General features: G+C 44.0%; 1 protein-coding gene across 2 annotated transcripts in view; it reads right to left on the bottom strand.

Annotated features, from left to right (window-relative positions):
• ANXA11 (annexin A11) overlaps positions 1 to 26,101 on the bottom strand; it is a 158,484-nt gene extending 132,383 nt beyond the window's left edge. Inside the window, exon 1 of one of the 2 annotated variants that reach the window (XM_085604977.1) lies at positions 25,867 to 26,101. The gene's annotated coding sequence lies outside the window, so the exon portion shown is untranslated. Of the gene's footprint in view, positions 1 to 16,351; positions 16,385 to 25,866 lie in introns of those variants that run through there. The other variant, XM_085604986.1, reaches the window with a different exon arrangement.
• Between the last annotated feature and the right edge of the window lie 1,201 nt (positions 26,102 to 27,302).

The raw sequence follows: 27,302 nt of genomic DNA, 5'->3' as shown, positions 1-27,302 counted from the left end.
CGGGCTCCAGGTCTTCAGGCTACTCGACGCCGGACTCCAGGGAAACCAGTTTCCAGGTCAGGATCTTGCTGCTTTCTGCTTCTAAGGCCTGTTCCTGCTGTTCAGGTCCTTAGGATGAGTTTTTCTGTCTTCTTCCCACACAGGGCTACAGGCTGGGATCCATCAGTAGGGACAAGTATCAAGGGTGGGTTTATGGACCCCACTCCAGGCACAAGTTTCCACCCCTGCTGCTTCACTCCTTCCTCCTTCACTGTTGTGCTCCTCTCTCTTCACCAGTCAGGTGCCAACTGCCAGCTCCAACTGCCAACTGCCTCTCTTGTCCTCCCAACATTCTAAACCGCCTCCAACGGTCACAGGGTTCTGGAAGCTCCTGGAATGTTCTGGAAGGTGCTGGTAGGTTCCAGTGGATGCTGGTGATGTCACAGGTGGCCACCATTTTGTGCTCCAGGCCCTCAGACAGAAGTTTCAGGGGTAGCTAAAATGGTTCCCTGAATCTGTAGCAACACGAAAAAGTCTGGTGGTTCCCAAAAAGGAAAACTTCAAACAGGGTTTGAGGCAAAAGTGGGACAAAATAAATAATGATGAGGAGGGACCACCCAAAGGGCTGACAGGTCTAACAAAATGGGTTCAGACCATCCCATGGCACGGAGGCAGCACTGGTGGTAGCAACAGACAAGTTAAGAATGATGGTAGACGGTGGTCGGGTAGCAGTCCTGGTTCTGCTAGATCTGTCAGCTGACTTGGACACAGTCAATCATCAAATCTTACTTAATAGACTAAAGGAGATCGGGCTAAGTGGTGTCCTTCTCGACTGGATTGATTCTTATCTTTCTGGTAGATTCCATGCAGCATCTCTCCCCGTATGGGCCAGAATTCAAAGCAGTTCTACGTTGTATTCCTAAGGGGTCAGCTTTAAGCCCCATCTTGCCTAATATCTGCCTCCGGCCTTTACTGACTGATATTTTGGGGTGTCATTTATAAACTATGCAGCTGACACTCAACGAATACTCTCCACAGGCAATAATGATCCGACCCAGCTCAAAAAAAATAAGCATGCTTAGTTGAAACGACTAATTGGCTCAATAAGAACGCACTCAAATTTAACAGTAGTAAAACTGAATGTTTGTGCTGTTTCTCTGCTAAAGTACAGTCCCAGCTGCTGTGCAAGTTCTGACCATGGTCAAAGGGCATAGGTCCAAATTCTGCTCAATCAGTCCGAAACCTAGGAGTGCTGATTGACTACAAACTCTCCATGGAGGTGCAGGTCAACAAAAACAGTGGTTATTGGTCAGGGACTTTTGAGGAACCTGAGAAAAATTGTACCCTTACTACCACAGTCTGCCCGGAAGCAAGTAGTACAATGTAGTCTTGAGCAGACTAGATTATTGTATCTTTCTTTTGATTGGAGTGCCAGACTACCTATTAAATAATCTCTACAGGATACAAGTGTTCGCCGCCAAACTAGCACTGAACAAAACCTTGATTCGGCAACTGAAACCTTGACAGAACTTCATTGGTTACCATTTAAGGAGAGATGCATCTTTGAGGCCATGTGTCTAATCCATAAAGCCCTCAATGGAACTGGACCTAGGCTCTTACAAGAACAAAAGTTTGCTACTATCATCCACCAAGAATCCTAATGATCATTCTTAGGTTTGCGTACATAGATTTAAAAGTGAAGATATGGAGGGAGGTCCTTTCAAGTGAAAGCAGCATAAATTTGGAATAAATTCCCAAATTCTTTGAGACTAAACTCAAATCCGCAGAGTTTCAGAAAAAGACTAAAATCATGGCTCTTCCCCAAATAAGTGAGCCATAATACAGTTCCATAGCGACCACAAAATGGTTTGGGGTGTATATCAGACAACCAATCTGTTGCTTTTTCCTGTTTTTATATGTGTGTATTCTAGAATGACTGTTCCTGGTATGTACACCTTTTGAATATCCTTGCGACTTTTAATTTCCCCTCATTAGGTCAGTTACTTTAATATCTAATGTTTATTTTGTTAATTACCCCAATTAGCACATTCCGTATTGAACTACTAGGTGCATTGTTACTACGCCCTCCACTGTTATATAGAGTGATCTTAAAAATAATGAAAAAAATTTGAACACATGGTATGCCTCAGTAGGATAAACACAAATCCCCTACACAGTATATTCATAAAGCCCAGTGGTATATACCAAATGTATAAGCACTGTGGCCATGTCAAAGACATAAAGCCCCATCATGCTTTGCGTACCCATTATGTTACAAACGCTTTGTGCAGCGCTCTGAAATGGGTTCAACACGTCTTACACTACCCTTACTACAACATGGATTACAGCTCTCAGATACCCGGGTGTTTGGAGTTCACGCTCTTTAACTATATATATATATATATATATATATATATATATATATATATATATATATATATATATATAAATATAAAATCAAACAACACAACACCTGAAATTGTCCATAATGCCACTGGACAAAGGTAAAAAAAAAAAAAAAAAAACACTTCAGAAAAAAACGTATTTGCTTCTCTTTATCCAGTTATGTACTTTTACAAAAAATAAACTGTAGCTTTTGGACAGATGAGCATCCAAACTACAATTTCCTTTCGAGGAGGCCTGGTGACTGCGGAACATGCGGGTCAGGTAGACACGCTTGCTACAAGGGCCGACTGTTTCTTCTCTTCACCCAGACGCTCTGCAGCCGCCCACCGACACTGAACGCAATTCATTCGGCTTACACTAACCTGCGGGCAGGACGAAGCCAAAACATGAATTTCAGGAAACGGCTCCCACCCCCACGTGGAAGCCCGTGATGCAAAAAGGTACATTTTCCCTCCCTCGCGCCAATGAGTTTTCCGTTGCAGTGAAACTCGCGTGACTGGAATTCCCGGAGCAGGCGTGGCGCGAGCCCCGCCTCGCGGGTCCCCGGGCGGCAGCTGTTCTATAGCGGGAGTGCAAAGGCTGCGACGAGTGAAGGCGGGTAAACAGTAAGTAGTAAGCCGCACACCCTGCAGTTACTCACTCGAGGATCGATAACACTGAAAAAACACACAGGCTCAGCTGTTGTCGGGACAGGGGCGGATCGGAAAGGCATGGAAGTCCTATAATAAAACGCGTTCTCAAATCATTAACCAACCCCCTTTCAGACGAAAGTCCACCTTTGACCCTCTTGCTACAGTAGGCGTCTCAGAATAGAACCGTTTTTATTGCCTTTCTTAATTAAAGACTGCAACAGGGATGAACCAACCGTTGAAGCAACGAGCGAACCGAAGATGCTCATGTGGGGCTTGCAGATGATGCCATCACTAATTGGGGTCCAGGGGTGATGCAAGGCCTTGTAATGGGGACAGTGTAATCTGCTAGAAGGACCTGCTAACAACATGCACCCCTCTACGAGTAGAATGATGTCATAAAAATAACTCCAAACACGGTGGACTCTATTTAGTTGTACCTCACAGTGCATTCATTGCCATCAACACAACTGACCAATCAGGGTGCAGGCCACTACTATCTCACGTTTAGAAGAAGCCATGCGCTTTTGGTATTGCCCTAAAAGCATACTTCAAGAAGGCTCGGAACTTACATTGGTAGACACTACGAATTGTAGCATCTCGCAACAAAAGGAGAGCGTTTTGTGGTTCGATATTACTTAAGATCAATAAATGAGATTTGTTACTTTATAAATGTATAGAACGTGGACAGTGATCACAAGGGGTATCTTTGCGCTACTGAGGGACAAGCTTGACAGGACAACTGGCACACTAAAGTCACAGCAGTCCATTGATACAGGGAGTAGGCCAGAATAACCACATTTTCAATAGCTTATTAAATGTAAAATAATTTCTACGGGCTCGAATCTGCAAGGGAAAGCAATGCTTTGTCTGTAAGGACTTATAAGGCTTTCTTTAGACTGGCTTTCCTTAAAGGCTCCTGAGAACTTTCATAAAGTGGGCCGATCCTACCTCAAAGACCGGCAAAAATCCATCTTATGAAATTTCTGTTTAAAAAAAATATATTAAAGGCCTCTGTGCAAAGTCAGGCATTTAAACCAAATTATTTCATGAACAGCTAGGCAGTGGAAGTTGGACAAGTGACAATAAATATATTCTGTCTTCCTCGACCACATGTCCGTAGGACTGTAGTCCTTTCCCAAACAGATACTGGGGATTGCCAAAATACAAAAAGTTATAGTAGTTCAAGCATAATGAAATGTCATCTGATAATTCATTTGCAGCAGTCCACTGGCAGGATTGGAAAAATCTTCCATAATACTTTCAAGATAGGTAAGGTTTTATTAATGTGAATTTAAGTTAACTTCGAGCCCAAAAGAAAGCCAATATTTTCTCTTACCGTATCCATCGAGGATTTGGCAGCCCTTATTATTGCGCCACCACGAATTGGACTAAAGATCAATTTTGCCGCCTATCACTAGAACTTCTGTTTTATTTAAATATAACAAACTCATTATGTGTCACCCATTTGGCAATGCCACATGGGTAGATACATTTTTTTTCCTGAACCTGCTCTTTTCGGTCTTCCGTTGTGTATCCTCTGAATAACCATAAAAATCAAATCTGATGGACTGAGTGAGCACGGCCTAAGGTTTTTTGTAAACGAAAGCAAAGTAGGGCTTTGCAAGCTCCATAGAAAATTGACTGCGTTCCATCCTGAAGAACAGTGCAACCTGCATAGGATACTGCTGCTGCTCATATATACCAGGCGCTATTAAAAATGGGGCTGAAGCACACTCAGTTGACCGCTCTTTAGAGAAATCTTTAACATATGGGTGCACATACGAAGTTCTGTGGTGTAAGGTGGTCTAAACCCATATTTGAGAAGCCACCCCAGCAGACATTGCTCCACCAACCTAGCCAGCAAGCAGTGACCAAAACACAAATAGTACCACTCCTTCACAGGGAAACCCATAACTTCGGAGCGCACGTGCCACCAACGTCACTCATCAAGTTACTTGATGCGTTTGCAAGATTCTTGTGAAGGGACTGTCCTATGCATGATTGTTTGTGTGCACATGCACCATCAGTTGTGATGATGAAAGTATCCACAGTATTTTCGATTTTTAATGCATTCAATGATGATGCACACATGCGGCAAGACCTTAGTGTAACAGGTATTCAAGAATCAAAGCATGATTTTTTTTTTTTTTTTTTTAGTACATGTGGCTACCCGTTTAAATACCATTACCAGTGGTGGCAGCTTACCACATTTGATTCTCCGGGGCTGCGCAGGCCCTTTTTTGTCCCTGGTTGGGAGCAAGAAGCCTACCAGCCTCATTTTCTAAAATTCCACAAAGGTGCCATGACCACCTAAGATGCTGGATGTACGGTATGTGTGTAAGCAGTATAAGAGGCCTGGTGTTCGGAATGGTCATGGCATGGCACTGTGTGACTACATGACTAGCGATATACATTTGGGACTTCACCTAGTAAAAACTGTAATTAGATGGACACTGGGTACTCACCTCCCAGGCAAACAGTGTATTGCGGACATCCCTGAAGCTCCTGTAAAGTTGAAGCAGGGGCGTAGCTTCAGGGGAGGTGTTTGGGGTGTTACACCCTCTAATAAAGGTACTCTGTTTAATAGTTGGGTACAGGTGCTTTCAGTCGGGTATGGTGAGGGGTCCACCAGATTTCACCTGGAAATTTTACACCCACAGGCAAAAAAATAAAAATAAAAGCACTCCCCCTCTCCCTCTTAAGTCTTAAAATGTTTTGGTTATTTCACAAACTATTGTTTTTTTTCCTCTCACTTAGTACCCCTACCAATCCACATTCGTCTCCCTTTCCACTGCCCCTTTAGCTCCTCTCATGTGCCCCGCTTGTCGTATAATGTATTTTAACATTATAGGTCAGTATCCTTGTTGGAAATTTGAATCCCCCCCCAATCTTACTGACCAAGCTACACCCACGAGTAGAAGAAACAGAGGAATGGGAGGGGAGAACTGGGCTTCCTACAGAAATGTACCAGTTGCCTCTCACCAGCAGCCTGCCCAATTGTCCCTCGCGGAGCACTCCCATCATACATGGAGGGTGTGGGAGGGTGTAGGCAGAGTAAGTGCTGGTTGAGCCAGTTAAGTGAGGGCCTGACTTTAGTCTCTCCCTGACGTGCTACTCTGACAGACTGTTGGCTGTAAGGTGCAAGGATTAACTCCTCATTCTTCTCGTTTTCTGCTTTCTCGATGGAAACACGCCTCGTTGCACCGTGCTGTGGCATCATCGTATGAAGATAAAGACTGAGTGTTCTCTTGACACCAGGGATCCATGAACTAAGCCAAAACGCCTCTAATGGCTCCAGAAGAGTGACACTAGTCTCTGCATTTGCTGACTGGAAAAGGACTATAGAAGAAAGCCTGAAAGTTCCTCAAACCGCTCCAAGTCTAACCACGGTCAACCTGAACCTGTAATTTGCCTTCATAGATCACTATTGCTTTACCTGTAGCATCCTATGAGAAGTAAGCGTTCTCTTGCTTAATCCATTAGTTTTTACAGTACATAGAAGGTGCAATCACATGGTTTTGCTTGAAAATAAAGGTAAAATCCTGTGCTGGAGAGTCACCGAGTTCTACGGAGTGACTGGAAGACTGCTCACCCAATACTTTGAGACTTAGGTACTGAAAAAGTTATCAGTGCTCAGTTTTCAGTAATCAGAGTATGTCAGGCCCCATAACTTCATCAGTATAATGTCTAAACCACCTCGGTTATGGTCCATAAACCTCTTTTTGTCCTGTGACTCCCTTCCCCCCAGACAGTTCTGACAAAGACCAATCAATCTCCCCCTAAGGCACTTAAACACAATCTCAGGGAAGCCTGCAGCATTGGAACATATCCAATAATCTGAAGGGGTTATTGAAATTCTGGACTAAACATCTTACACAATTTATTTCAAATGGATAAAGTGACCCGCATAAAAAAAATAAAAAACATTTTTTTAAAAAAGGAAAAAAACAGGCTCAAAGTTCTGACCTGCAGATAATAATCATTCTTGACGATGGGGATGAGCACAGCACCACTGTGATGTAGATTATTGGGTCCTGAGGCAGTTAGGGGTTAGTGGGCGGTATCCTGTGTGTGTACTAAGGTTTACCACTGGAGTCCCAGGCCACAAAACTGCTGCACTCTAATGAAAGTCATTTAGTTATCCAATTGCCCGAGACACTCGAGGCTTACTTTTGGAGGTGGAGGATGAAATCAGAAATTCAGATACAGTATGACACTGTATATACATTATTACACACGCGTATTATATATGTATTTTTTTTCATAGCTGAAAAGGACTTCTAAAAAATAAAAATACCACACACACACCACAAAGATGTAGGAAAAAAAAAGAAGGAGTTAGCAACAATCCCCCAACACACACACACCTCTTAACCGAAGGCACTATATATTTCTTTATATAAATTGGCCCAATGGCCAATCTTGTCCTAAGAGGCTCTGACTGGGGTACATTTATGGTTCGTAGGAACTCGTCGGTCAATACCTAGTGCAAGTGTTTTTTTTCTATCAAGGGATTCATGTTGTTTGTAGGGAGACAGGATGCAGCGACTCTACCCCAGAGCTTTAAGGAGTCCAGTTTTCATGACTGTACATTTCCCTGGAGGAAAAATACTAGGCTGGTCCTGAAAACCTAACTGTTTTCTAGGAAGTGCGCACAATGAAGCAGCAGCAAGCTCTTCCTTTCACAGAGTTCGAGATTACTCCATTCAGGTCAGCAGATTCACATTAAAGCTGCGGTCAGCAGCTGAGCCTTAACACAGGCCTGCAGTTGCACAGTCCATCCACCTAGCTCTGCAATCGGAGACAGCCAAGTGGACCAAGAACCTGGTAAAAGACAGATAGTGCTGCAAACACACAATTTAACTTAGAACAGAAGCTCAGACTAGGACCAGATGCCCAAAGACTAGAAGGGACTGTGTAAACATAGGGTTGTTAAAGAACTGGGGGAGAAGGAGCCATTCTGAACATCTACAAAGGCGACAGCACATCGGCACTGGCGTGACATGGTGCCATGGGCCCAAATGCAAATGAGAACAACACGCCCCTTTCCTATTGACTATTCACTGTAATCATGCAATCCCTTGGCGACTCCAGATCAACGACATCCAAAATAATGCGGCACAATAAGGTGTTGTATCAGAGTTGGGGTCTGATCTGAAGAGAGGATTCTAAGGTAAAAAATACTCAATATTGTAGGGGTAGGCCTGATCAGCCCTATACAGCATGTTGGTTATGCAGTACCCAAACACCCATTTACTTACCTAGCAAGCCTCCACTGCCAGAGCTACAGTGGTATCCAAACTTTCCTGCGCTAATGCTAAAGGGCTCTTTAGTCCACAACCGAACATTTAAGGGGGGGGGGGGGGGGGGGGGTCGATCACTAAAAACGAATACATTTTAGCCATTTATGAGGGGAAATACCTGGGGACAAGAGGCTGCACTTACAAAAACAAGTCTATTTCAACACGGATATATATATATTTGTTTTTAAACCAGAAAATTCATTACCAGATTTAAAAACATCTTCAAATCCGCTAGTCGCTTATCACATCATAAAAAGAGACGAGAGCGAGAACGGGCAGGCAGTGGGTTTGAAACTGTATTTTTAACCAGAAAAGCTTGAAACGAAAATCCTTTTGGAAATAATATATTAGGAGTATCTTGTACCTTATCCAACGCGCAATGTACAGAGGCTAAACAACTTGAATACTACATAATAGTCTCCCATGCCTCACTAACCACAGCTACACCACCCACAGAATATATATACACACCCACAAAAAACAAGGTTGCCCCAGTGAGGATGGCCTCCCGGAGCGCTGGTTTGGATACCAGAGGGCTACACGCAGACTCGTTTGTCAGTTTCCATCAAGTAGCCTGGCTCAACGCGTTTCAAGCTTTCGCCCTCTCTTAAGAAAGCTTGAAACAGCAACTCATGTAAGTTGAACACCTGCTGCATATTTTATTGATGAAATCCCGCCCCAGTGGGCGTATCTTTTCTCTTTTTTCAAAGTATGCCAGAAGTGCATTATGGTACTAGCAGTCTTCAAAATATACAACTTGAAACCTCAGTGGGTAGTGCGGTCGTCATTTTATAATAAAATAGTTAAAACCCCAGTGGGATGATGAGCATATGAAAAACACCGTCTGTTGTACTTATCACACTTCTCTGGTAAAGCACTCCACTCCCTTTGCAATGGCGTCATGTGATTCGAACGTCAGGATCCATTGTTATGCGGCGGGCGCATACTCGCGGCCGAGCAAAGCCGCTATAAATCCACAAAACAAGGTTGCCCCAGTGAGGATGGCCTCCCGGAGCGCCACAGGACGGACTCACTTGAGGTTATTGTGTGCAACTACGAAGACCAGAAGGCCTGAGAGGTGGCCAAGCCCACTGGGGCGGTCTGAGTGAATATAATGCAGCTGCACCTTACCGGTCCTGTGGTACAGAATTTGCCATTGAAGAAGGGTCAAGAGACTTGAAACGCGACTGGCAGTGAAAGGCAGTAATATTCGGATGATGTCTTTTACTTCTGTGTGCAGCCTTCGTGATCAAATAAAGAAGGAATCAAAACCTACCTGATGTGGCTCTTCCATAAGGGGCAACTCTTGTTTGTTTGGGGATGGGGGGGGGACACGGACACGGACACACACACACACACACAACCCCCCCCCCCCCCAAGCACTGAGTTAGCAACAGAACAATTTGCACAATGTTCAAAATTACCAAGCCTCCAATCACCATTGTTATGGCACGGAATATAGAGTATTAAATATCGTGCGACAAGACCATTATAGGAAAAATCTCAATGATCACAATACAGAGGAATCAGGTATATATAGAATCCTTATACTTGTACAAATAGCTTGATGATCAATCAATTTTCACGATAGGTCGATGTGGAGTTAAGAATAATAAATCAAAATTTCCCTCCCCAGTATTTTGGTTTTCTACATGTCTTTACAATAATTTTGTAGCACGGTATTTATGTAGTCTATAGTCTGACATACCTCCATGGCTTTAGAAAGCTGCAAACCCTTTCACACTTTGTAGGGCTCTTGGCCATTTGAACACTAGAGGGTGGTGGCCAAGACGATCTTCCGCTATTCAGACACATGTTGTAACTCAAATCTAGGCCTGAAGCTAAAAGACCATTTGCAAACCATGGAAGACACTCTTAAAGCAAGGACAGTGAAGGTAGGTTTGTGAGGGTCGATCAAAGGACAACCATGGTGTGTTTTGGAAACACACATTAGCCACAGTGGTAGCACACGGATCTTATTTGTTGGCTGTGCACCAAGTGTCTGCTGCAGATCCCAATAACAGCAACTGCATTTTCAATATAAAGCAAATTACTCAGTTATAATCTGTTGCGTAAATTCAGGTTGCCTTCTACATCCCAACCATGGATTTTCCCTTGTTTAACCATTTTCTGTGCCATAGTGAGCAAAAATAGGTTACTACGTACAAATGTTAGGATTAGAGGTTTTTTTGCCCTGTGAGGTAAGCAGCAATGGAAAACCGTCCTTCACCAAAACAAGTCGCCTAACAGGAAGAAAAAAAAAAAAAAAAAAAATTTTAAAAAGAGTTTGCCCACAACCACTTCACAAAATAAGATTAGGAGTGCAAGTAGAGTGAGGTAAAATACAGAACAACCACCCTTTTCCACTTTACGTGGACTAGCCAGCGTGTATTTGAATTTAAGACCTTCAACAATTACATTAATGGCGAGAGAGAAAGGAAACCCACACCAATTAGAGACTAGAGTCAATTTATTGAACATTTTACCATCCGTCTAAAGACATTGAGGGTACTACATACTTAAGTAAAAAGAACATAAAACTGATTTAGCAATCATTCTCATAGAATTTGACACTGACTGATGGCGGTGTAGTGTTCTAAATCAATAATATGCATAGACTCTCATTTTGATATGTGACTAAATATTTGGAACAGGACCAAACGGTTTGTGCCTGATCCCAGTATTCTGAGAAGTACAGTAATAATGCACTCCTGATGTTTTTCCTTGTGAAAATGTCACCAGGTAATGCCTGCATGTGCAAAAATGTATATTGTGAGGTACGTAATTGGATGTTACTCCAATTGCAACCTCGGTGTAAGAAAATACCTTCAGCCTTGGAGAGAAACGCAAACTGCATATACTGATTAACTGATCACAGTGAGGGCATTAATATTGTTTACTGCAAGAATAACCCTGGCGACGCTTACTGTCAATTGACAGTCGTTCAACTGTAAAATGCAGGCTACCAATGTACTCAGATGTTAAGTACACAGTATTGTTCTCCAATGGTGCATGCTTTTTGTGGACACCCTCTATCTAGACTGACAAGGCAAGATGAAAATAAATGACATAAAAAGCTGAAACGAATATTGGCAAAGTCAACAGATCTTGCCAATTCTTGTCTGCGCAAAGTTTTGGTTTTGCCACTGCCTGTTGATTTTCTTCATAAGGCCAATACCGGTGCCGGGCCGTTGGGGAAAAATAAATCAACTTTTTCCAAGATGGCCGTGGTACTTTGTGAAGCAACATCTAGGTTCCTTTGGCTGTTTTGGCAACAAATAAGACTTCAAATTGCTGGGCGACGCTGTTACCATTGACTGTGCTTGCAACACAATTCAGCAAGCACTGGCAAAGTCAGAAGCTAAACGTCAGAGAGGGGCCACATCCTGCACAACCCCGAAACTGGTCCTAGGATGCTTGTTTCCAGTCCAGGGAGGACCTAACTTGGCAGTTCGGGCTGGACTGTTCCCATGAGGCACAGGGTCAGACTGATTTGCATATGGCCATGTCTGAACTGGGGTGGCAGAGTGGGCTAAAGAACGGTGATGGATTAAACCCAGATCAGTTGACTGGGTGTGAGTGTTTGATTGGTTCTGATGCTCCGTCCATCACCACCCTCTTTTGTACCGCGTTGTTCGCCATAAGTTGGCAGGGTATGCTCAGACGTGAGTCCCTTGCTCACTTTGCCACTGGATTCAAGCTATCCTGGCTGAATAGGGGTGAAACCCCGAAACCGGTCCTAGGATGCTTGGTTCCAGTCGAAGGAGGACCTGGCTTGGCAGTTCAGGCTGGACTGTTCCCATGCGGCACAGGGTAAAGACTGATTTGCATATGGCTGGGTTCAAACTGGAATGGCATGGTGAGCAAAAAAACGATGGATTTAGGCCCAGATCTCTGTACTGGGGTGAATGTATGACATTGTTCTGCATTCTGTCCATCAACTGTTGTTTTTGCATCCTGCACAACAGGGCACCGAGCTGTGAAGAGGAGCAGAATAAACTGTTGCACAGGGAAGAGGATCCCCCTATAACCATCACCCTATCACAACACCCAGTCGAAACATAATGTCAAAGTCATGCAGCCTTCCTTACATTGCCATGACTATCTTACCACCGGCTAATCTTCAACAGAAAAAGGTCCACAGCCAATGGTTGGACGAGGCGGACCAAAAAGCACGCTCTCTCTGTACTGTGTGGTAAAAGGACATCTCTGACGGAGAACTACAGCTGTCTGTAGGCAAGACCTAAAAACATTAAATTGCACAATTCTGCAACACTGACTAAGAATTCTATTTTCAGTATGCCATGTGATGCTAAATAGCAAGAAACTGAACGTCATCATCAGGTAATTCGTCCCAGTCATCGATTTCAAACAAATTAAATCCCTGGTGAAATAGGTTCGTTTTGGAAATCGCACCACTCACTGGGGCTCTCCAGTGACGCATGAAAACGTGCCACACATTTGTTCCAAGCCCCTCCCAAACTCCAGTTTTATGTCAAGGGGTGCAAAGGTCCAGGGCTACACAAATCCGTGACGCTCTGCCAAGTCACCCAACCGGCAGGCGAACCGGGCTGAGCGTCATGCTCTCTGAAAAGCAACTCACATGAGACAAAACCAGAATAAAACAGCAACAAGAAAACAAACAGAAAAAAATGGAATGCAAACGGTAATGCCTACAAAACAAACAGGTGATGACAAGAAGTAAACCAATGGATAGTATGACTAGGAAACCAAATTCCAGGTGTCAATAGCCACTGCTAGTCACAAAGAAAGGTTTCCATGATGTTTTCAGTCACATGGAACAAACGTTTCACAGTCACAATTATTGACAGCCATTGCATAATTTACCTTTCAATATGGCTAATACCACACCTTAAAAGGAAAAAAAAAAAAAAGTGAATCATTGCTTTAGCCACACCGAGAAAAGTATACAGTGCGCCCTAATTTACTCTGACATGCCAGAATTGCTCTCCTAATCAATCCATGCCCTAAAGACTGCTAAATGCTTCCATCTTCTCTTCCCTACAGTCTTCTCCTGCCACCGCCTCACCAAATGCCTTTACCGCACTAACATCCCTGCGCAGCAGACGCCCAATGTTGGATCCTCATGATACCCTATCACTCGGTCCCCTGAGAAGCTAGCGTTTGTGGAAACACCACGCCACCCACCCCACTCACTCTTCACCCACCCTACTCTCCTCTCCTATCTAGTCTACGCCTCCCCTATTAAGGTCCCTCCCTTTCACATCCTCAGCACCCAATGAGCACACAGGGGATCTTAGGCAGACAAAGTGCTATTAAAATAAGCAATATCATTTAAGATTCACTTCTCACTTCATGGTTTTATATAGTTCTTGTACAGTAGCAGCAACATGTTGCTTTTCCTCATGAATCTGCCACAGTACAGGCACTTCTACCAAATTCCTTATACACCGGCTTCATAATGTACTACGAGAATGGCCCAAAGGGGATGTTTGAACGAGGAAAGAAAAAGGGGGCGAGTGACGGCCTGTAGACACCTAAAGGAAAAATACCTCACTAGATTTTTTTGTAGTTGTACATGCTTTTTCATCTTGATGCAATATTTCTTCATTTAGTTTTAATAGCACAATGAGCGTGTCATAAGGCTACTTCAACGCACCTAGTTCAAACGATAAAACAGGCTTAACTGGTACACTTAAGCATGTGTGTAGGCGTATGCCGGTCACAGATATAGAAAAGGAAGAAAGAGAGGGGAGTTCATTCTGAAGTAAGTGTGGATATGAGCAGTATGCGGTCTAGGGGTGCCGAACCAGTTAGCGTTTATGGGGGTAGTCACAGGTTTAACTGAACAAGCCAATTTTCAAGTTTTTCTATTTTAAAAAAAACCAGTAGCTTTCAAACATTCCGCAGTAGATGAGCCATGCTCTAGATGTAGGTGCTTCTGGGCTTATGCCAGAATTGCCTATGGTCAAATTATTAAACAGAAAAACAAGAGTAATGGGCACAGTTGTTGCTGCACCTGCAAGGCACCCTTTTCCTCAGGAATATGGAGGTGCCTGATGGACGGACTATCTTAGTCGCACCAACAAGATGCACACCCTGGTGAGTCCTTGAATTGCCACCCAACGTAAAGTAGGGTTTACGTGGAGGTCATCAACGGGGTAGTAAATTCTAGAATAGTCACTCGCTTTCTCAACTCCAGCACTCTGACTAGGATATCTTCTCTGACATTTGCTAATCAGGCCCAGCACTGGAACTGGATTGGTGGTCGTAAGCTAGACTGCGCAGCTCAACTTACTCTTAAAACTAACCATAAGCATGCTTTAGGTGGAATGCATTTAATTAGGATCACAATATGTTGATCTCAACAGGTTTCCATCTGAGGGGACATCAGCATAGCAGCCTCAATTCTGTCCAACATGTCACACACCGTATGAAAATGTTTGAACTGGCTCATAATCTGACACTGAAACTGTCGAAAATTGAGGGTCAGATTTATAGCAACATCTGTGATGAGTATTATCTTCATTTTCCACAAGAAAACAAAAAAAAAACTGGTGTTTTTGGTTTGAAGTAAACAGATAAAAAAATCTTGTGCAACTAAACACAACTTAGACAGATATTGTATAGACTCGTGACAAGCCTTTATGTAGGAGGAGTGCAACGTCACAGTCCTCCGGAAGCTCACAGCTGACAATGAGTCATTAAATCATTGCCACACGTGAAGGGTTACAAAGGTTACATTTGACTTTAAAGGGATACGAGCCAATATAACCCAAGCTGCTTTGAAACATATGTCCATCAGGACAATACTAATGCGCGAATTTGAGAAGTACACACAAGCATGGGGAGTACCAGCTGGTCAACACACTAGAGAAGGGTACAAAAAAATGCAAATCTTCGGCAGAATGCCATACGCTGCAAAAACACAAATTCATTTGTAGAATTCTCCACAAAATAAGGCATCTCTCACTGATACAAAACACGAATTTCCAAATGTGGGATGCAGGTTCGAGAGGTTAGCATTTGAAAGACTGTCTAAGAGACAGGGCGTGGGGAATAGGCTTCTCCGAGACGAGTAAGCATCAAAGAGTGAGAAAAAATAACCAAAAAATAGTATGAAGCACGTCACACCGCTTCAAAAGAAACCAAAGGCCAGTACAGAGCCATACACATGCCCATGACCGAGAAACACGACAGAGAATGTGCAAACAGCAAGGACTTTTAATGTGGAAAACAACCACTAACAGCACCAGTAGGATTAGGGCCTTGGACACAAGACTATTTACTGAGAATAACAAATAAATAGAAAACAAAAGACATTGACATTATGCAGCGATAATTCTCTCAAATTTCAAGTAAGTAAGTAGAATTGAAGTGGTGTTGATGGTCTATAGAACTCAATGCATCACTTCGAGATCAGATGTTGGCTCAAGATTGCAAATAACGGAGAGTGACAGTAGGTGCTCCCTAGAATTCACCCATCTTGCCGAACAACAAATCTGAAACATCTAAAAAGTCCTAATCAATAGAGGATCTTTATTTGACAACAGTGGCCAGATGCCACTAAGGCACACCTAAACAAGCATTTGCAATATAATAGGTCTCGCATTTATGAGAGTTTGAGCTATTGGCATTGTAAATGACAATTCCTTTTATTTATGCGTGGTTTTCAAATCATATAAATAAATTGAATTGTGCCAATAGCTTAAACTCTCGCAAATGCAAGACCTATTGCATTGCAAATGCGTTTGGCGCCTGTAGTATAAAAACTTTTAAAAAGCACTAAGAGAGAGCGTGTCCTGTCTGCAAGAGCAGGCAGGACACAGCTATTTGAGAAAATAGTGCACTGAGGCTGTAATTAAAGCTTACCGAGTAAAACACACTAAATGGTGGGTGTCACCATGGGAGGTTACAAAATGAGACATGGCGGTACTAAGGAGGGACTACTAAGCCTATTGACCGATGAACAGCCACAGTTTACAGTGGACAAGGATACAAGCCAATGAAAAATATGGGCGGAGAGTGGGCAGAGCTTCAAGTCCCTACCTGAATACAGCAGGCCTCGCAGAGCAGCTAGGCTCGACCTAAAAAAACAAGAGACAGCAAAACAATACGACCGGAAAATATTATTAAAGTAGTTCAAACTGGTATTTTAGAACTAAACAGGGACATTTTCAGGTAGGATTTATACACCGCATTGCTTGGGTGAAATTATAAAAAGCTTGGACTCATGCCATTAACCTTTTTTCGACAAAAGGAATTTTGGGTTCAGTTACAGTAACCGACCAACACAAATATCCTTCTGCCCCCACCATTTGAATACCCCATCACCGCAACTTCCCTGCAGGTACACCAGGTGCTCTGAAGAGTGTATGAAGTTTGCAAGAGACTAGTAATGAAGTAACATTTAATTTATTGAATATGATGATTTTTTAGTCGAAGGCTTTAACCATTATTGTATATCGATGTCCTGGAAATTTGGGTGATAGGACATATTACATCAAATGTTCGCTCTATCAATGGCAGTGGGTGGTTGGCGTGGTTTGCAGGAGACGAAAAAATATAATTTTTGAACCTGCCTTGTATTGGATCAAAAAGTGATCCTTCCCTGAAGGTACTGCGGTCCGCTTCAATAGCAAAACAAAGTTCTCTTAAAAATAGCATTTACTACTTCTTTACCACAAAAGGATTTGTGTTATTTAACTAAAAATGATATCACCTCTGCGGTTTTCTGTCCAGGAAACAGTCTCCGCAGTCTGACAAAAACAGGCTCTCCGGGCTCTGGTACAGGTATTTCATTTGCATGCCAGCGTGGACCAGTACTGCCGAGCCTAGTTTATACACCCATTGGTGTTCTTACCGGTTACTGCTACTCAGCAATATATAACATTATGTAATAATTATAGTAAACAGCATTTTAATGGCATGTGATATTTGCCTGGAAGTACATTAAATGCTTTTACATTGTTTACTACACCAATAAGCGTTGCTTTTTGCCACTTCGCAACATTTTTCTACTTCATATGCAGAGAACTTATAATTAATGTTATCAATCAAATTAATACTACAGGGTTTGCACTTCTACAATCCAACAAATTGAAAGGAAAATCGAGAATGTCAGCTTCCCTGGGCGGTAGCTGGAAAAGGTAACAGAATTATTTAGTCCTTAACCAACGATTGACTGAAAAATATGTTAAGCTGAAGTTTGTTTACTCAAAAACGGCAATCGTAATTAAAAGCCAAAGCATACTAAATGTAGTACCACAATATGCCCAGAATTCCTTATGCTGCATTTCCATATTGCAAGGTAGTTCTAAAAATATTGGGGCATTGGGTTTGCCTGCACATAGTGATCAGTGGTGTCACACACTCTGCCAGCCTTCTGTCTGTCCTTCCTCAACACAGGCTCAAACCACATCAGTAGCAGAAGGTAACTGGAACACTAGTCTGGCAACTTTCCTGCAACTAGCTATCATACGGCAGCGGCACCGGGCAGCACGCAGATCCCACACTCGGTGCCTGGCCAGCCATTGCTTGGAACCCCAGGCCATGCCTGCCCATGAGCAAATACCAGTCTGAGGAGGCTCAGGGTCCGGGGTCTTGATGGGAGGTGGAAGGCAGTGATGAACGGAGGTTATGTTTCACCTTTGGGGCCTCCTTTAAAAGAACTCCATCAGTTCTCTCCTCAAGCTTTTACAGTTCTCGTTCACTTAGCCACCCAGAACTTTCCAAACAACACCCACAGCTCCTCTGGACTCAGTAGCAAATGCAATGCCTCCCATCTCCTGAAAAGAGATGCTTTGCCAGTCTGAGATCAAAATCAGCCCAATTGACTGCAGAAATGTGATTCAATCAAACCATAACATGGATTTATGTTGTCATTATTGAGGCTCTGCAAGCAAATACTACAAACACAATGACCTGTTACAAACACAAAACGCTCTGCTCGGTGGGCAGAAACAAAGGAGGCAGAACCAAGGGGAGCAGGTGGAAGGTGGCCGTGAAGGCCGTTCTCAAGGCTAGAAAGGAGTAGCAAAACTGGATGCAAATGGGAAGCTTTCCCTGTACCTAGAAACAAGCGAAGTCTTTTAACAAAAATGAAGAGCCAGCATTATGTCATGCGTGATAAAGTAAATACAACCCTCTCACTAATTCGTATATATAAAGTGGTCACTGAAGTTTCATGAACGCACAAAAGCACTTGGCCAACGCTCATATCTACTTTTCTATGATCATGAAATTCTCAAGAGGCTTAAAATTTTCCAGTTATTTGAAGGATACGTTTGTCAAAATTATGAGCTTTAACGATGTGACCAGGAAAGTCTGATGAAGCAACTCAAGAATAAAATGCCTTGCTGGACTGTTTCAAATTAGGAAGCAGTGTTTGCACAATCTTTGGTAAATCTAAACATATTGGCAGAGGCACAATCAAATATCCATCTGGTAAACTGTACTGGCTATACTGTGAACGCTAATGCTATCAAATAGTAGTACCAAAGCTTGAAAAGTGCACAATGCAAGCTGGTAAAAACAAAGTCCAAAAATACAACGCAAACCAAAATAGTGGCAGGGAGGTAGAGTGTTCCCAACGCTGGCCGAAGCGTGCCCACCTTTAAGTAATAAAGCATCATACATGGCCATGGTGGATTTTGACAAGAACAAGTCTTGGAAATTCATCTGTGTCGGAGAGTGTATACTACACGGCTGCACAATTACAGTGCACATGATCTACAAGCTGGAAATATTTCTGCCTGTGCTTTCCCACACTCGGCAAGAGTCCATAAAACAGCTCATAAGGCTCGACTAACAAAGCGGGTCAGACAAATAGCTGGATCAAACCAACACATCCATAAACCCAAACACAGGCAGATTTACTGTGCTTTCCAGTCGGCCTGCTGTCTCTAATTAGAAGCATCCACAGAACAAGCTCTCACAGGCGGCAATCTACGAGGGCAGGAACGAGGAGAGGTCGCCGTCGCTCCACTCTGGCTCCTGCTTGACGGCGGCCCGGGCCTGCAGCTCATCAGCAGAGTGGAGAACGTGCTCAGGTCCTAGGACCAGTTCAAATAGCATAGCGTAAAAGAGTACTTACCGACTAATTGAAGGAGACAGGATAACGCTGCAAGTACACGATCGAGTCCGGATGGGCGGGGCCTAAAGGAGACAGGGCAGTCACCAAAAAGCCTCACTTTCAATCGGAGGCCAGCGTTTACCATAAAGGATGACGCCGGCCAATAGAAAGGATGGGCAGAGCATCCACTCCACTATCAAAACAGTTCTCGCAGAGCAAGCAGCGCATGCGCTACAACACTAGGCGAGACCTAAAAAAAAGGTACTAAAGAAGGGGTGGGATTGGGGCAGGAAGGGACACAAGAACCAGGGCAGACTGTTCTAAGACACCAATGTGCTATGCCTGTATCGGTAACAGAAACAGACTAAGCAATAAAGGGTCAAAACCGAGGTGAAGAATGATGAGCAAATATGGATGTCGATTTTTGATGTGTCACTGGTTGTCCTATCTTTATTAAAAAATATATATAATTAATTTTAATCTCTATTTATGGGCTTTATCTGAAATTATACTCTCCGTGGGCTAGACCCTTTGGGAGCACAACATTGATTTATTAAACCACAATTATGAGGTTTACCATGAGAGGAAACAACATTTTCACCACAAATTTCTTGTTTGCAACCTTTTTTCTGTGCCATTCCGTATAAGAAGAAATAATTATTATTTTCTACATGGCTTTGGATTTGCAAAATATGGTCTCCATGTAACCTATTTCATTGGGGGTATATGGCTTTGAAGGAAATTTTGATTCCTCATCTGGAGTGAAATGGTAAGAGCAATGTGTTTCGACTACAGCCTGTCACACACATTTTCCTATTTACACTCCCAGTCAGTGCTTCCTCTTTGAAAATTTAGCTCCACATTCAAGGCTTCCAGGAACCCTCCACTCAATTAATTTCACAATAGTCCCTTCTCATTTTCCACCATTCAGCCCTCCCAAACTGCTAGCTTTCAATTTGCAATCAAGCTGTCTTCATTATGTTAATTGAAGAGAAATATAAACCTGTATCAGCTTTTTTAAACTTTATAAGCATGGCAGCACAAGTATAGATTTCCAAGAGGTACTTCTTTTTCTAGTTTGACTGACTGTCAGGATAAATGGAGTCCACCAGGTGTTGGAAAATGAACACGGGTCGGCGCCTTAGCAGAAGGCTTTGTTAGACCACTGACGCAAAGGACAGCCGATCCTCTAAGACCATATCTAAGTCTAATTAGACGTATATACATAAATATATATTTATATACAGTATTTATGTGATGAGGGGTGATCTGATCACACTTTGTTTTCTAACAGCAGATGACCTGTTAAAGCACTTTTGACCTCCTGGAGTGAAGGGCTTACTGCCAAGGGCTGGTGGGAGCGAGTGCCGCTGCAGAAGGCCTAAAAGGTGGAAGAACCGACACTAGATGCAGCTCAGGGTGGTTTGGGAGGGACTAGTCTGTTTTCGTTTGCTGATCTTAGGTGAAGGCGGGGGTGTAGTGGACAGGATATCAGGGAGGGACCCGGTGAATATCCCCATGACTGCTTTGTACACAAACGTGTATAGGGCTCTGGGTCGTGCTAATGTACAGGCCGAGCCGTTGCATTAAGTGTGCCTAAGAGGTTAGTTTGTTCATATTCTCCTTTCTTGGCCTAACAGAATAACCTTCTGTAAGTTACACCACAGGGAATTAAAATTAAACCACAAACAAGTTTTTAACCACATGACCTTTTCTTTCAAAAAACAGCTAAGCCAGTTCGAAGGAAAACAAGAGACTATAGGTGGCTGCCTTGATTAGCTGGTGGCCCCTTCAAGCTGCACTGATAGTGGGCATTAGGGATGAGCGGCAAAATTCAGCAGAGTCCAGGAAGATAAGCACGCGTTTACAAAACCTTGGTGAAAGCATTAAAAATGCTACCTCCAATGAAAGTCCTCACCTAAAAGGAAATACGCCTGGAGGAAGAAAGTGGCCTGAACACTGCATTCCTGCAGCTGCCACTTTAAACAAAAAAAATACCATAAACCTTTAAAAAGGTTATATTGAAGGCTTGCAGCAGAAGAAGCATGAAATCGTAGACAGAAAAAAATCCAACTTAGAAGCAGTATAGCTTGAGGCCTCAATCATTAGAAGTCAGCATAACTTTGAAATGAGTCAGCCCCTATAACCAGCATGGACATACAATGCTGGAAATGCTGTGTAGTTAACAGGAACCAGACACTTCAGGAAAAGAAAATCACTGGTAGTCCCTATGACACGCTGTCTTTAAACTGCTCTAATGTTCTTGGGTATTGGTCGAAGTGGGCGGGACCACAGAGACGTTTTAAGGCATGGGCAGAGTGTTAGGCATCTTTGACAGCCCTAGGCTGTATACAGGTTTTAAATAAGCAGCTTTTTTTTTTTTTAACTTATTTTCACTTTTGTTGTCCAATCCAGGATGCCCACACATTACTGTCTACCTGAGAAATAATGCCAGTTAAACCAAAATACCCATTAGGTTCTGGTTAGATACAGCAAGTGTTTAACATTTTAAAATGTATAGGACCAGCTCAATTGCACCACCCTTTGCATTTATGCCATATGCGACATGCTTACTGTGCAGTACAGATTGGCATCGTTAGCCACCTCATTCTTTAGGTCTCGCCTGACCCAGCGCATGCGCTGGTCTGGCGAGACTTATTGAGAGGGCTCCAAAAAGTGCTACCAGGCCAGCCTAGAGCTACAGTGCATGTGTGCGGGTCGCGCTTTACCACGATTACTTTCACTTTTGCGGCCGCTTTGCATAGCCAATAGGTCGCGCTTTTGGGACCTTATAAGTATTTAGTTATGCATCTGTTGCATTGCTAAACACTTATAAGGTCCCAAAGGCGAGACCTATTGGCTATGCCAATGCTTGTTTTTAGAGCTACTGACAGACAGGTGCAATCACAGCCCAACACCACCAACCGGACTGAGTACCAGTCCCACACAGCAGGGGGATTGCACTTAAGAAAATCACCCATCAGCACTGTATGCCTGAATGATGGTGACAGACAAACTACACCACATATTGTGGGTAGAAGGTTTGGACGAACCACTAGACTTTCTTCTTTTCTGGTGCAGTCCAGCGGGAGACAGCTTTCATCCAGGTAGGGCCTCATGGTAGCCCACAAGTGCAGGCCACATGTCAAAGTGCCCAGCAGCATTATGTGCTTCCTTCTTGACTGCACCGACCTTGTGGAGCCGCTGCTAGGCCAGTGCAATCACAGAGTAGTGCAGACTCGGAATCCTTGTTCCTCACACAGAAGGACTGGAATGCATCAATTAAAAATGCAACCTCTATATATACACACAGGCCCGCAAGACGAGACCCCAGTCCACTGCACCATAAGCAGCATGCTTGTTCGCGCCACTCATCTTTCTGCTTCACTGGAGCTGGCCAGCCAGAGAGAAACTGTGTTGCAGGTCTGTGCCCAGAGGTAGGCCGGCCAAGGAAGAGGGTTGCAATGATCCTACCGAATAGTTGCGAGGTAATGATTGAGTTGAAAATGTATAATAAATTCACATTTGTTGTGAGCAGAAGCACCAAATTATGTTTTGCCCGGGGCCCCCAAAATCCTTACCATTTCCCCGAGTTTTGGCAAAAATGCAACTGTTCCGGGATGGTTAATTCTGAGAGCTGAAATGCTTCAGCTAAAATGTTAGGCGGGAGTTTCCTGTGCTGTGAAACAAAGGGAGGGGCGGCAGACAGCACAAGCATTGGCATAGCCAATAGGTCTCGCCTTTGGGACCTTATAAGTGTTTAGCCACGCAACAGTTGCATAACTAAATACTTATAAGGTCCCAAAAGCGAGACCTATTGGCCATGCAAAGCGGCCGTGCAAGTGATCGCGGTCACGATCAAACATCAAAGCGGCGTGAAAGTAATCGTGGTAAAGCGTGGCGCGCGCTCCCGCGCACATTCACTGTAGCTCTAGGCTGGCCTGGTAGCACTTTTTGGAGCCCTCTCAATAAGTCTCACCAGACCAGTGCATGCGCTGGGTCAGGCGAGACCTAAAAAATAAGCCTTCTTGCCAGGGTGCCTGCTTGCCTGAAAGAAATGTAAATGGGCACAACTGGTTAATCTGCAAAGGTAAAGGGAGCTTGGAAGCCAGTATTGGCTTTGGATTGATGGAATCACTTGAAGCTTACTGATGACAGATTTATTTTTTTCGAGCAGTATTGCAAGGGAGTTACCAGCTGAGCTTTCTAGTGTATGCCTTTAAAGAACAATTATAAATATACAAAATACACTATGTACAATTTGAGTATTACTAAAATCTATATTTTGAAAGACTTTCTCAAAACGTTTGGCACCTTTTGTAGCAGCCTGTCTCATACTGTGTGCAATGCAAGTTCAAAATAACTACTTACACATCCACAGTATTTTGTGTCACAAACTGGGACCTTGTAGCACCAAACATACACAAGTCCCTATTCTCCACTGCACCCATCAGGCTTCAATTATGCGGCTCTCTGGTTACAGACACAGACCCATGCAGTGCATTAACTGCTGGCGGTTTCCTAATGTACGATAGTGCATTTCACACTGATTCACTTATGTTGCATTTAATCTGTGCCTTATTTTATATGTAGTTATGTGAACGTAAAAGACCGAAAAGTTACAGAATAGTTTGCTTTTTTAGCCACGCCTTTGACCCCGCCCCTATGCTCATACACCGTACCAACCTGCGCACCACATCATTGTTCTCATACGTTTTTTAAATGCACTTCGACCACTGATCTTGGCCCTTTCATACTTTCTGAGCAGTCTGGTCTCTAAAAACACTACTTACGATTGGTATATAAAGAGATCTGAACAAATAAAGAATTAATAACATAAAGAATATAATATATAGCGCTTCAACACCCCATCAACGGTAACAAGCGCTATATAAATGCAAACCATTTCCCTCTTTTATCCCTTCACTATCCTTCTCAATCCAAATAACTGCCTAACCTATACCACTCAAACAGACTTTCATATTTCACTATACTAATCCAACACTGGATGCCGAAGTAGCGAGCTACTCTATGAAAAAGCGCGTTGACGCCTCGTCAGGGCTAGTAAGCGCTATATAATTGCAATTACAATATCTTTCAATTTAAAGAAGTAAATATCCTGCTAATTTAAAGCACTGCCCGTACTACATACAGTAAGTGGTTTAGTCCCCAGTGTATACTATATGCAGTTAGATTCACTCCCTTTCACAATAGATCAGGCAAAGACCCTTAAACATTAAAGTGCCACGCAATGCTCAAGTTAGGAGAACTGAAACCATTCTTTCGTTAAAAATACAATAGTAATAGCAGGAAAGAATATGGAACTAAAATTCCCTGCAAAGGAGGCGCTCGAAATAGCCTTCTAAAGGTGCCAGTGAAATGCCTGTCAGTCCAGAATTCCTTGGCGACGCCCTCCTCTTGGGTGACCTTTGACCTATCCTCACAAGAGCCACTTCCCTACAGCTGCCCACATTTCCTAAAACTGCCTTTGAAAAGTACAGTATTCTGAAACGAGGCCTGTGGCAATCACCATTAACTTGTTTCCTGATCATTGGGTAGAAAAGCCCTCTTGCGAGTCCGCGGATCTTGTGAAACCCATGGAGGTGTTTACACAGTGGGCGGGGCTGCTCCGATGGTCAGCCCAGGTCACACCCAGCAGCTACACAAGCGGCGCACTCTCGTCTGCAGCTCCGAAGAAAGTTTCAAACGAATGACTCCCGGGCAGGTAGAAGACTGTTCCCTGCCTTAGTTTCGTTCAATTACGTACGGATTTGTAAGCGCTACATTTTAGGCGCTTCAGTAAACACACACAATGAAGATAATAAGAACCGAGTGGGTCAGAAATGCCAATCGGGGGCCTGGGGAGATGGCAGATACGCAGACAAGTTGCAATCCAGCAGCCCCAAGAGCCCCTAGCTAGGGAAGCTTTCCGTCTGTCAGTCTTGCTTACGATGGACTCGGGAGTTTTAAGCGTCTGAAGGGAGAGCCGTAGGAACTCTTTTAGTCGGGAGTGAACCGATGGAGGTGGGGGGGCGCTATCAATTTGAACCAGCTGGGGTTCGCCCTGCAGCCTCCTGAAATGTACGTTGGACGGTCTGTCGTTTGCTCCCAGCTCAAGGGTCCTTTAAGGAACCGAAAAGAAACGAAGATTTACACTATGAAGATCGCAGGCTTACTCTCACTCGGGCACCCAGCAGTCTAAACCCGGCGTGCAAACATGGCGCTGCCAGGGGAACGGACAGAAGTTGGCCGCGGAGGGCGGACAGGTGGGGCAAGGCCAACGGGGAGGGTGTTAAATAACCTATCAACCCCTCGTCAACAACCGAAACCAGCCAACCATCGAGTTTGGATTACAACCACAGTATTAATATAACCCGCAAGGAAGATCTGAGAAGAAAAAAATCAAAATATTGACAACTTCCACCAACTACCCCCCCTAAACTTTGAGAAATGGACATTCCCGCAGCCAGAGGCTAGCCGGCAGACGTACCTTAGGCTTTTCTGGGGACCCTCGGCGGCGGGTGTTTCTGTCTCGGCAGCAGCTGTCCTGCGCTCTCTCGGATCCCTTCTGATCTCGACGCAGCAGCAGTCTCCGGGAGAGGCGGAGGAAGGGCGGGGCTGCTGCTGAGGCCGAGGGCTGCGCTCCTGTCCTGCGCTGCTCCGACGGGTCTGTGCAGCACTTCCTGCTCAGCCAGAGCCTCTAGCAGGCCGCGAGACCCGCCCACAGCAGCGCCCCCCCCCCCCTACACAATTACACTCCCTCAGGGGCAGGGGCTTCTGGGAAAGCGTAATGTACACACAGACACTCCCCTGCTTTACGCACAGAAACTATTAATAGTTGGAATAATAACCCTACCTACACCCAGAATTCTCCAGGTGACAGGCCAGGGTTTACATTCTGGGACTTGTAGTACTGACTCTAAAGCGTGCATTAAAAGATGGCAAAGGTCTAAATCAGGATGTAAAACTCGGAGTAGATGAAAAATATCTATATTTAATTTCCTCGGTTTACCTCAGACCTTGGATATGGAAAATGCTCCCATTCTCGTTGGGCTTCTTGAAACCCATTTTGGAGTGTGTAGGTAATATGGAGTTACTTAGGGTGTGACTGGGCTAATCCGAATTACAATCAGTGCATGTAAAATGAAAGAGTGCCAGTGCCCGGGTCTCTGCTCAGAAGCCTGCTGCTGGTGCAATTGAATATCGGCGCGCCGAATTCCCGGGATTCGTGGTCCCAAATGCACCCAGGCCACTTTATTCATCCACTACTAAGCTCTCCGGGCCCATGTATCTCACTCTTTCCGGTGCTTGTTTTCGCCCTTTGTAACAGTTTTTTCGTCCCTCTCTTCCCCTGTCTTTCCACTTTGAATATTTTTCCCTCTCTTCCTCTCGGGATATTTCAGATGAGAAAAAAATAAGTGCTGGGCTCCAAAAATGTGTGCCGACTACCCCCACCGGCAACCACCGCCTCAAATTAAGCACTGAGTGGAAAATGAAGGCGTGAAAACAATCAACAGGGTCTGGCAACAGGAATGTGTTGATGATGCTGACGTGGAACATCGCCTAAGAACAGTTTCAGAACTTACTTATTCACTCACTCATCCATCTACGCATTCCGCCCAGTGAGTGAAGCACCAGAGATCTGTCTGACCAACATGTCACTGATGCCTTACCTGTACATGTTCTGTGAGTGATGGAAGCTTGTACCCCTCTATTCTTCTGAAGAAGCTCTGAAGGGAACAGAAGATTGTACTTCATGCCTTCTGTAGGCAGGGAAGCTTGCTTTGCTACTGCCTTCCTGTGCCTTTTCTGTGGGGAAGCAAAGCTTGCACTACTGCTGTCTGATTTGTATGTGTCCTGTGATGGGCAAAACTTGTTCTGGTGCTTTCCTCCCCGCACCTATCCCCTGAAGAAGGGAAGCTTGCA

Source organism: Triturus cristatus, chromosome 1_2 (assembly GCF_964204655.1).
Source record: "Triturus cristatus chromosome 1_2, aTriCri1.1, whole genome shotgun sequence".
Classification (NCBI taxonomy): domain Eukaryota; kingdom Metazoa; phylum Chordata; class Amphibia; order Caudata; family Salamandridae; genus Triturus; species Triturus cristatus.
The sequence above is the reverse complement of the archived record's forward strand: the minus strand, read 5'-3'. Positions and strand labels throughout refer to the sequence as shown.